We start from the raw sequence: 12,006 nt of genomic DNA, 5'->3' as shown, positions 1-12,006 counted from the left end.
AAATAGACAGCAATTATTACACTTTCATTTGATCAATTAGTTCTAGGAAAACTGTCAGTATTTTCTCTTAATATACTTTTACCTGTAAAACAGCCAGAGATAAAAATTGTTTTAATCTAGTAGTACACATTTATTTAGGATGTAATGATACAATTGCCTTTTTCACAGAATTTTAGTGCACTGACTATTTTGTAAAAGGCGAAAGATTTATGCGATCTGAAGAGAAACCAGAGTATTGCACTGACTATTTTGAAAGCCATTGGAATGCTGTCTGTCTTGGAGTTAATACAAGTCATTGATCCTATCGGTGATGGGGATGAGAAGTTTCCCATAGTGCAGGGGTTCCCACCCACCAGGTCATTGAAGCTGCTATATACCTTGTGGTCTGGCATACTTGTTTTTTCTGAAAAACAGCTTGTAATGGTTATAATCTTCCACCAAGGCTAAAGGATGAGGGACAAATGTGTGTAAGAGTATAAGTCAAGAGGTAAATCATTCATGTCAGAGACGCTGAACTTCCCCCAACCTCCAATGTCTCTTCTGTTTACCCTGACACAGTGTCTCAAATAGATGCTGTGGTGTCTGCAATGGACGAACCTGTGTCTAAAATGGCCTCTGTAGCTTACTGGCTGGGTGACCATGGGCAAGTTGCTCCTCTAAGCCAAGTTTCTTTATCATCAACTGAGAATAATAGTAGTATCTGCTTTAGTGAGTTGTGGCAGGAATTAAAGGAAATAATATGGCATTTCCCAAACTTGCTAACTTATTACATATAACCAAGATACTTTAAAAAAATACATATTTCCAGGCCTTCCCATATGGATGTTAACATAGAAGGACTTACTGCAAGGAAGGTGAGAATCTGTGTGTTTAATAAACAATATAGAACAATTCTATGATGGAGGATGTCATAGGGAAGTGAAGCTTTCAGCACAGTAAGTTCTCAGTAGGTGGAGCAAGGAGTCTATTAAAATGAGTATACACTTGGCCTTAGTCCCTGCCCAGCACACAGGGGGAGCTGGGAGCTAAACTGTTCATCTCTGTGTAGGGAGCACACCCCAGGGGAGACAGACCTTGCAAGAAATTTGTGAAGAAAAATTTAGGCAATGGGACTACCAGTAAAGGAAGGTGACTCAGATGGGGGTTTGGGAGGCATCAGATGTTGGGTTAGCCCTAATCTGTAGCTTCTGCCAAGAAGTGAACAGTGAAAGGCAGGAAACACTGTAGATAACCTCATTTACTGCTCTAAATCCTACTACCTGGAGCTAAATGTTGATAGTCACCAAACCTTTATACCTACTGCCATTGTTCTTGCCCTGGCTGACTGTTACCATTCACTGCATGCTGAGACCTTCACCAGGAGGATCTGCCTTAGAGGGCCTTGGTCAGGGCCCACATCTGACATTGCTTGAGAGCTAACCTGAGGGTCCACAGGGTAGAGAATCCCAACCCTGGGATCTACACTGAATGTAAACTTCAAAGTCTCTGACCTTGTGCTTAAGTTCTATCCATTCTCTGGGTGATCTGGGTTCTATGTGGCTACTGTTGTCTAGTCTTTACCTCTGTCCAATCATCTACTTTTACTAATACCACCCACAAAGCAGACTTCCTTAGAAATAGAGTAAGGTTGCTCACTTATTTTAGGGGAAATGTAACAAACCACCAAGTATTCTCATGATAAGGGAGAGGGCTGGCACAGCAGTCTCTGTCATTGAGTTTATAGGATGTCTCAGGTCATCTTCTGTTGGCACTGTCCAAAATGCACCAAAGAGTTGTAATGAGTGGTGATCTTTCCTGTTACGTTTCTTAGTGAAATTCATCCTTTCTGAACAAAACGTATTTTTCTTTTTCATGAAGTTGAATTGTGTCTCTCCAAAGTTCATATGTGTCCTAATCCCCATTACTTTACTATCTCTTTTTCTTGTGTGACTTTATTTGGAAATAGGGACATTGTAGGTGTAGTTAAGATGAGATCACACTGGAGTAGAGTGGGCCCTAATCCAACATGACTGGCATCCTTATAAGAAGAGACACAGAAACACAGACAGGAAGAAGATGGCCATGTGCTGGCCGAGACAGAGATGGGGGTGATGCTTCCACATGCAAAGCAATGCCAAACACTGCCCGCAAATTACCAGAAGCTGCAGAGAGGTAAAGAACAGACTCCCTCTCAGCCTTAGGGGAAACCAGCTCTGTAGACCCCTGGATCTTGGACTTCCAGCCTTCAGACTGTAAGAGTATAAATTTCTTTTCTTAAATAAATAATTTAAGCTGCTTAGTGTGTGCTATTTGGTTGAGGTATCCCCAGAAACTAATACATGCTCTCACCTACTGCCTATCTTTATTGATATTTTCCTTTTTCAAATCTCTCCTCCTTGGCGAATACAAAAAAGTAAGACAATTGTGGCTGTGGTTGTAAAACAAATTAGTGTGACTGGATTAGGTTAAAGTAAAATAGTTCAATAAGATGACTTTTTTTGCAGTTATCTGAATAACTAGTTTATAAATAACTAGTTTGAAGACAGGTTTTCTTTCCAGTTTGTAACTTTGCATGAGCGTAAACAGTCAGGCAATAGCAGCCATGGAAAATGGAAGAGAGCTCACTGTGGGGGCAGCACTGTGTTGGGGCAGTGGTGTTAGAGATAGTGTGTGTGTGAATCTAGATGCACACACATGCACACATGCATCACATGTTACATATCACATGTATTGTATAAATCTATATCATCCATCTGCAGCACTCAGTACTACTATTAAACCCTAGCATTATGCCCACAATAGAGCTATTCTTATGTCCTCATTTACCACTTAGTGAAACAGAGAAGACAGAGAAATTTAGTAACTTAGCCCAGGTACTACAGATGGAAGCTTTTTTGGTGCTGGAAGAAATCAAAACAAGTCAGAGACTTGATCACTTCTTTTCTGGCCCTGAGCTCTGTGAGGCAACAGAACATATGACACTAGTGCAGATGCAGGGATCAGAACCAGCCCTTGTTATTCGGTGCATATCTTGTCGTTTGCAGACAAGGACTGGAGCTCAAGGATGCTGACCTGGTGGCCAGCTTGGGGCCGGGACCCTGGGAAGCATTGCCCTAGGCTCTCTCTGCTGTGTGAGCACCTTTGTTCACCTGGGAAAGTCTCACTTTTGAGACCGGATGAGAAAAGATGGGGAACTCAGATCCAAGTAATGGTTAAATGAGAATTTTCTAGATGAACACCTAAGCATTCCTTAGAAAGCAGCTGAAGGTCACAAGCTGCCATGTATTGATATTTCTCTCCTATTCCTCTCCAGGCCTTCTTTGTACCATTCTAGGACTACCTCCCTTCCACTTATGTTTCTGCAGGGCATTGATCTGTGTATACCTCTGTATTCTACCCTAGCAGCAATCTCCATTTACCTGCAGAGAACACCAGGAAATCCCTTGGAGTTGGAACTACAGTCTGGAAAATATGGCACATCCAATCCTTCCCAACTCCTTCTAGCATAGATGTCCTCTAGGATGACACACTGGGGCCAGAAATGGGTCGGTAATTGGAAATGTCTACTAGAGTAGTGAATCATAAATAAATATATTAATATATTAATGTAAAGCACACATATTTTTTTATTTGGGCCAAGGTTGCTGACTGGCTTCCAGAGCCCTCTTTCTTATATAAAAAACTATTCATAAAAACATCTCCTATTTTTCTTTATTTTTTAATTTTTTAAACATTTTTTATTGATTATGCCATTACATTTGTTCTATTCCCCCCCTTCTTTCCCCTCTACCCTGCACACCCTTCCCCCACCATTTCCCCCCTTTAGTTCATGAACACATGTCTCAAGTTCTTTAGATTCTGTATTTCCCCTACTATTCTTACCCTCCCCCCTATTTTCTATCTACTGTCTATGCTACTTATTCTCTGTACCTTCTCCCCCCTTCTCCTTCTCCCACTCCCCTGTTGCTAATCCTCCACGTGATCTTCATTTCTATGGTTCACTCCTGATCTAGCTGTCCTCTTTATTTGCTTTTGTTTTAGGTGTGGTTGTTGATAATTGTGAGTTTGCTGTCCTTTCACTGTTCATCTTTTTTTTTTAATCTTCTTTTTCTTAGGTAAGTCCCTTTAACATTTCATAATAAGGGCTTGGTGATGATGAACTCCTTGAATTTGTTCTTATCTGAGAAGCACTTTATCTGTCCTTCCATTCTAAATGAAAGTTTTGCTGGGTAGAGCAATCTTGGTTGTAGGTCTTTGGATTTCATGACTTGGAATACCTCTTTCCAGCCCCTTCTTGCCTGTAAGTTCTCTTTTGAGAAATCAGCTGACAGTCTGATGGGAAGTCCTTTGTAGGTGACTGTCCCCTTATCTCTTGCTGCTTCTAGGATTCCCTCCTTAATTTTAATCTTTGCTAATGTAATTATGATGTGCCTTGGTGTGTTCCTTCTTGGGTCCAACTTCTTTGGGACTCTCTGAGCTTCCTGGATTTCCTGGAAGTCTATTTCCTTTGCCATAACAGGGAAGTTCTCTTTTATTATTTGTTCAAATAAGTTTTCCACTTGCTCTTTCTCTTCCCCTTCTGGTAGCCCTATATTTCAGATGTTGGAGCGTTTAAAGATGTCCTGGAGGTTCCTAAGCCTCTCCTCATTTTTTTTGAATTCTTGTTTCTTCATTCATTTCTATTTGATCATTTTTTCCTTCCTTCTGGTCTACTCCCTTGATTTGAGTCCCAGTCTCCTTTCCATTACTGCTGGTTTCCTGTGCATTACCATTCATTTCAATTAGTTTAGCTTTCATATCTTTCTCTAATTTGTGACTAAAATCAACCAGTTCTGTGAGGATCCTGATCACCAGTGTTTTGAACTGTGCATCTGAAAGATTGGCTCTTTCTTCATCACTTAGATTTATGAGCTCTGGGGCTCTGAGTTGTTCTTGAGCCATTTTTGGTTTGTTCTTGCCTGTTAAGTATGAGGAGCGGAGCCTTAGTTGTTTACCAGGGCGGGGCCACTCAGGTCGCTGGTTTGTGACGCTGTATGTGGGGGCGGGGTCAGAGAGGGAGAAATGGTGGTCCTCTCTGCTAGCCAGTCCTTCCCACTGCCCCGGCCTGTTTTTCCGAGCGGAAATGTGTGAGCCCGCTGCCCTGCGCTGTGTGGTCTCAATGCTCGCCTCTTCACTAGTTTATCTGCTCACAAATGCTCGACTGACCGCAGCCAGCCAGCCACGCCTCTTCCCTGTGTCTGCCCATAGCTAGCCTGCCCCTGGGATCTGAGCCTTCGGCTGTTTGCGCACCACCCGTTCGGGGATTTTTTTTGCCAACCTGCTCCGCTGCTGGCTTCGCTCCTATTACCGGTTTAGCTGAGCATTTCATTGTCTTCGGACTCCGTATTGTCGATTTTCTGTGTGGTTTGGTTGTGTTTATTGTTGTTAAAACTTTGTTTTTAGATTTGGTTGTGCGCGGACACAAGGTATTTCCACCTACGCCTCCATCTTGGCGGAAGTCCTTCTATGTTTCTTTAAAGTGAAACATTTCATTTAAAAGCACTCATGAAGCAATCTGAATTCATAATATTAGGTTTCAGTGATTTTCCCTAATAACTCACACTGGGCTCATCCATAGAAAATTTTATATTTTTCAATGCAACTTATTTTTTATCTAGTCTTTCCAAAGTACTCAACTTAGTTTCATACAAAATAAATAATTCCTCTTTTCACTCTTATTTCAGTGCGTCACATCACATTTAAATTACCAATTACAATTGCAAGTGATATGAAAAAAAGGTGTTAGAGCAAAAACAAGTACATCTTGTGTGAGACTGTGCATATACTTTCCTGAAGGAATAAAGAGGGTGTTCCTTTTTCAGGATAAGTTGGTTAAGATGAGGGCTTGCTCTGGCTGCTGACACTCTTATGGGCCAACCCATTCTATTTCTTCCCATGTCTACATTCCGAATTTAGATCCCACCTCTGCTTCAGTTCATCCCATTCAAAGACAGCACTGGGGGGACAGGGAGAGGCTGGTAAAAGTGTACAAACTTTCAGCTATAAGATGAATAAGGTCTGAGGATCTCATTTAAAACACGGCGACTATAGTGGATACCATTTATATAATTGACATTTGCTAAGAAAATAGAATTGAAATATTCTTGAACATACATGTAAAGATAGATGTGTTAATTAACTAGATGGTGGGAATCCTCTCACAAGGGACACACATACCAAGTCACCATAATGTATTTTAAAAAATGTCTTATGTGTAATTTCATTTGTCAATTATATGTCAATAAAGCTGAAAAAAAAAACCCAAATCATGTATAGCAGACTGTTGGCTACCTTCTCCTCAGTGCCCTTAAGAAAATATAGTTGCTGAAACATTTTGGATATTTCTTTATTCCTTATTTATTACTCTTTCACTGAATATTAATCCTGGAACAGAATCAAGAGTCCTACTTTAATTCTGGATATAAATTATGCCACCAAGAATTCTTGCCAATCCAAGCAAAATCTTTGTCACAGATCATTGTGGAGAAAGCACTGTCTTCACTAGAATTTTTTATACTTTAATTGGCACTAAATGTCTAAATCAAACCAGCAGGAATGAGTGTAAAGCTTGCTAGATTAAAATGTAAAATTCACTACCACTGGTAAACCCACAGGAAGAAGTAGAAGTCACTGGCTACAGTGCATCCCATATTCTGCAACTCGAGCTGGTGACACACTGACCCTGTCTCTTTCTTTTCCTGTTGTTGTAGTTAAATACACCTAATATAACTTTCATCATTTTAACCATGTTTAAGTGTTCAGTTCAGTGGTATTCATCACATTCCCAATGTTGTGGGACCATCTTATTTCCAAAAGTTTACCATCGCCCCGAACAGAAACTCTGTATCCATTAAGCAATGACCACGCATTCTCTCTGTCTCCAAACTCCCATCTCCTGCTGGACTTTGGGTTTGGTGAGCCAGGATAAGTCTTCCTTTTTACACATTTTGATTTGACCACGTGTTTAACTAAGAGATAGATGCCCCTTATTTTGTATAACGTTAACATGAAAACACACACATTGATATTGCAAGTCTTATCCAAAGAATGAACTCATGAAAATAATCTACTTAGAATTATTTAAGTCAAATAAATGTTACCAATTATCTAGTAAAAATGAAGTGGGGTGGGGGATGGGAGTAATATAGGAGATAAATTACAGTTTAAAGATATGGCATATATTTTGCAAATTTAGATTTTATATCTTAGATTTTCCCAAAGCAAAATCATATATCATTTTAAAACTTTTATATCTAGGAAAAATCATTATCATTTTTGGGGGGCATGGAAATATTATATTTTATAACAAAAAAGTGTATTTAACAAATTTCAGGTCATTTAAATATATTGCCATCCTAAATTCTTTTTATTTCAGTAGTTTCTTCAAATCATGCTAGCTTGTTCTTCATAGTTCCACACTATCTGTAAGTGATTTATTTGGGGGAGAAGAAGAAATTTCTGGCACAAACACTTCACAAATATTAGAAATTTGAGATTATCAAATAAATGCCAATGAAAAAAATAAATGTTTCTGGAATTGTACTAGCTGTTATCAAAACAATAACAGCTGTGATAAATGCTTTAGAGATTGAGCACTAGGGATTTTTAAGCCATTCATTACATGCCAATCTCTGTAAGCGACATCTAATAAATGCAAACATCTTTAAAGGCAAATTTAAATACGTTGAAAAGTATAATTTCTTTGAGCCTGTGCACTGATTTTTTCAAAACATTTCTCAGAAAATAAAATGCCATTTCAAGATGTATGTATTTTATCAGACTTTGAGAAGGAAGAGGGCTTTCCATGTCCTTTATCATGAGGAAGATACAAGGTGGCCATAATCCTAAAACATATACAGTGTGACAACAGTGAAGTCTTGAAGGCGCTCAGAAATGGCTTGGATACTGGGAGCAGAGTGTGTTTCCAGAGTATAATCCGACTGATACAGTGTTCTTTGCAAAAGGCTGTGAGGTCTTGGCCTAATAAGCATAATCTCATTACACTGCAAATAAAAGTTTCCTATTTATCTCCAGATTTCAAATGAATCTAATAAGGCTTATGATACAGTCACCCAATACCCTAATCATATTTCTGCCTATCTAAAAGCAATCAGTAATTGTGTTACAGCAGAACGTGCTGACAATACCTCTGACACAGAAAGGAGAATGAGAGCCCAGCTGTACTAATTAAATTAAATGCTAGGCTGATGGAATACATTTGCTGAAGCCGGGAGAGTATGGGTGCAGAATTAATAAGCATTACGGCTTAGAGCGGGAGATGATATCATAATGGATGCAAGGTTTTGATGTTGAAAGCCTCATTCAGATTCAATGTACCATAATGTACGGATCTGACAGCTGCTTAGAGAGGTGCAGAGCCTTGAACAAATTGCACAGGAACTTTCTCGTTTTTATATTTTTCACTGAGGGACATAACATCTTGCATTACCCCCTAAATACTGCCCAGGCCGGGCTACAAGGAGGCAGCCACAGCATCTGCGATTTATTCTCTCAGCCAGTTTTCCCCTCTCTTCACCCATCTCTCTTCTCTCCTAGCCTTGCAACTTTTGTGTTCATTCTTCTGCATTTCATTTTGGATTAAAAATATTGACGGAACAGCGTTGGAATAGGTTACAAGACATATTCCGAATTCTCCTAGTGAAAAAACAGGGCTTGCAGGGAAAGAGGTACAAATGGGCCACTCAGGCATGTAGCAGGGGCCCATGGGAGCGGCCAGGCTGGGAGCTGAGCAAGATCGGGAAGAGTCAGAGCTGCCACTCGCTGTGGGGACCGCCCCTCGGCTGTGCTGGGCGCCTGCTGGTGCCAGCACAGCACAATCTCTTGCTCATAAATTAGCTGCGCTATCTCCACGGCTGCAGTGCTGAAGCCGCTGTGCCAGCCGGCCGACCAGGATTCATTATCATGAGAATTTTGACAGGATATTAAATTTACTAATCCTGAACTTTCCGGACTGACCCTAACTGGGAACAGACAATGCAGATGTCTGCTGGGAAAACACTTTCTCTGTTTACTTTCTTACTTTTGCTTTTTTTCCCCTCCAACAGTCCTGCAACTGTCCCAATTCCACTGCTCTCCCACCCCCACACGTACCACCTAGTCTCCCTCAAGTGATACCAACATTCAGGCTCCTGGCAGCTTCTCCCTTCCTGTGGGAAAACTCTCTCCCGCAGGCAATCCTAAGAAGACAGCACACCCACCTCCCTCTGTGGGCATGTGTACAGAAATACCAAATGATACATGGTCCTTCCCTTCTGAAACAGGCTGGATGGCACAGTAGGTCATTGATGGGTTTCTAAGGCTAACATGATGAGATGTTCACGGTTTCATACGGTTCAACCTTTGCCCACACTACTCTGACACCCACAGACAGACAAACCAGTATGCTGGTTGGCGATCACGCTCCGTCCTCCACGCACACACACACATATGAAGGCAGGTGCCTAGGTGCACATGAACACAAACATGCGCCCACACTTCCCTGTCATGAGGCCAAATTGTGCTGCTTTGGTCTCCTATAATTCACCCCAGGAACACTCAGCTCCACACTGTTAAAATTCTGGAAAGACCGACACACTCACTTGAGCATTCCCTGCCTCTCCATCAGAGCTTCTCACTGCCCTGAGAAAGTCAGGCACCACACATATGTTGTGATAGCAACTGTTACTCTTTGTTTACTTTGTCTATAAATAAACTACATCAGACCCCAGGAATATTTTTAGAAAGTTTTGGACATCACGGTGGAACCGGCATCTTGCCCATTCATAAGCTTTCCGTGCTTCAGAAAAACAAAACGCGCCACAGATTTCCACTGACATTCTTCTGCCAGTGTGATCTCTAAATAATTCAGCATTAAAATCTGGTCAGCTCTCCTACCTCCCCGAAAAACTCCTGCAAACACAGTGCCAATTAAGTTGCTGAAAACAGCAGATTTCCACTAATACTCTACAGATAAAGCTGACCATTAAATCGCAATTTAACATCCCAGGCAGCAGGAGCTGCTGACAGCCCCGAAGGCTTGTAATCTCATTTAACCCCCTCCTGTCAGGAGCAGGCCCACCCCTTTAGCATAATGCAGCCAAATTAGACCTGACATGGCAACAAGAGAAAGAAAAACCTCTTTAGCTTAAAAGTCAGGCCACAGTGGGTAATCTTGACCTTCAGCATCCCCTGCTCACCCACTCTGTTCTCGGGGGACAGGGGAGACATTTACCCTGACAGAGGAGGAAAAAGAAGAACGGAGGAGGTGGGGTGGGGCCCTAGGTACCAGGTCCTTGGATTTCCCTGGGGGCAAATTACAGAGAATTTTTCTAGACAATGGAAGAAAATTTCACTTGGGCTTTTTCAAGTCTTTCTTTGGTAATAAAAGATGAACCCTGATGGTTCTGTTCAAACTCTTTTGGCTCAATATTTCCCTTTGCCCGCAGTGGCCTCTGACTTCGAAGCCAGGGGATGCCTCTGCTGGAACACAGTTTCCCACTCCACACCGGAGCCACCACGCATTTTAAATGAGGTCATCTTAGCTGGTGGCTGGAGCCTTCAAAGCCATCTCCTGGACTGGCATTTACTGGAGCTCTGTTTTCATAAGGAAATCGGCCGCCTCTGAGGTCCCTGACAACAAGCACTCTCAGCACTGTCTTTCCCACCAATTCCGCTTATTTTGTTAAGAGTGGTTGGGAACCAAGGGGTCATCGGGGAGGTGGGGTCCCAGCACAGATACTGGAAGAGGATTTCTACAACATCCACAGAATTTTCCAAGTCAAACCAGGACTACTTTTAGAGAAAGAGCTAGAATACATATTATATCTTACTAATAATCATAAACCCAGATTTTTCGCCAAAATGACTCCAGTGTGTACCTTATTTCAGAGTAAATCTGTGTCTTTATGTAAAAAATCAGTTATTAAATATAAAAGTGCATCCCTCCCAAGGGTAAAATAATTCTTTTATTTCTTTCTCTTGAAAATATAAAAATGTTTTTAGCCCAAAAGTTAGAGGGGTATCTTCCAAAGTTCACATTCATGTCTCTAGTTCCTTTTGAACCTTAAAAAGACAAAAAAAACAACAACAACCCAATAACATACTAAAAAACCCTGTCATCTATTTTTCCTTGCCTGGATTTCAAAAATAGTTGTGACTGTATAAATCAAAAACTTCTAAAAGTCAAGGTAAAGTTTAAGAGAGAGAGAGAAGGAGGGAGAGAAAGAACATCAGGAAGAGAAAGAAGAGAGAAAAAGACAGAGATGGAGAGGGAGCTGCTGCTTCTGCGCCTGAGTGACCACTCTTCCTCTTTAGGAAGCAGTTCAGCAAATGTAGGAATAAATTATGCCTTAGAAAAGGAGAGAAAAGCCAAGAGGCTTGCAAGGAAGAAACTTCTGGACCTCCCAGATCCATCAGCTGCCCAGCTTCGTGGACGCCCCCCAGCCAGCCCCTCGCTACTGGGCTTCTGCTGCCTCAGAGCCTCGCTGTGACTCACCTGTTCCTGCTCCCAGGGACCACACAGCAGGAAGGGACTTTCAGCACTTCTAGAAAATGTAGCCCTCTCCGAGGTGGTCCATTACCTGCTGCAGAGGCCAGCTCTCAGGTGCTTCTGGCCAACTCAAATTCCGAAGTCCCCCACCCCTTTTTTCTTTTGCTTCTTGGGTAAAGTTAGCTGAAATTGCTAGCAGAAACCGCCTCAATGTTTATTTCAAGTTCCCGGGGCTGCAGTGGAGTGAAGTCCTGCCTGCCTGAGCCTTTCTGCAATGGAGTGGTTTATTTAATTTGTCAGTATAATGGGAGCGGCTGAATGAGAGACAGAGAATGCAGTGTGGTATAAAAGAAACAAAGGCTAAAAGTACCACTATTTTGATTCCCTTTTTAAAATTACTTCCAAAGTGTGGTATCTATTGTGAGGAATAATGCTGAACAAAGCACAGTGTCTTGGCAATATTCACAGAGCTTATTCACCCACAGCCAGTTCTGTCTGTA

At 41.5% G+C, this 12,006-nt stretch overlaps 1 long non-coding RNA gene across 1 annotated transcript in view; it reads right to left on the bottom strand.

Annotated features, from left to right (window-relative positions):
* LOC128626622 (uncharacterized) overlaps window positions 1-11,754 on the bottom strand; it is a 117,350-nt gene extending 105,596 nt beyond the window's left edge. The window contains exon 1 of the long non-coding RNA XR_008390607.1: window positions 11,513-11,754. This is a non-coding gene — a long non-coding RNA (uncharacterized LOC128626622). The remainder of the gene's footprint in view (window positions 1-11,512) is intronic.
* Between the last annotated feature and the right edge of the window lie 252 nt (window positions 11,755-12,006).

Source organism: Artibeus jamaicensis, unplaced genomic scaffold (assembly GCF_021234435.1).
Source record: "Artibeus jamaicensis isolate MK-2021 breed Jamaican fruit bat unplaced genomic scaffold, CSHL_Jam_final scaffold_833, whole genome shotgun sequence".
Taxonomy (NCBI): Eukaryota; Metazoa; Chordata; class Mammalia; order Chiroptera; family Phyllostomidae; genus Artibeus; species Artibeus jamaicensis.
The sequence above is the reverse complement of the archived record's forward strand: the minus strand, read 5'-3'. Positions and strand labels throughout refer to the sequence as shown.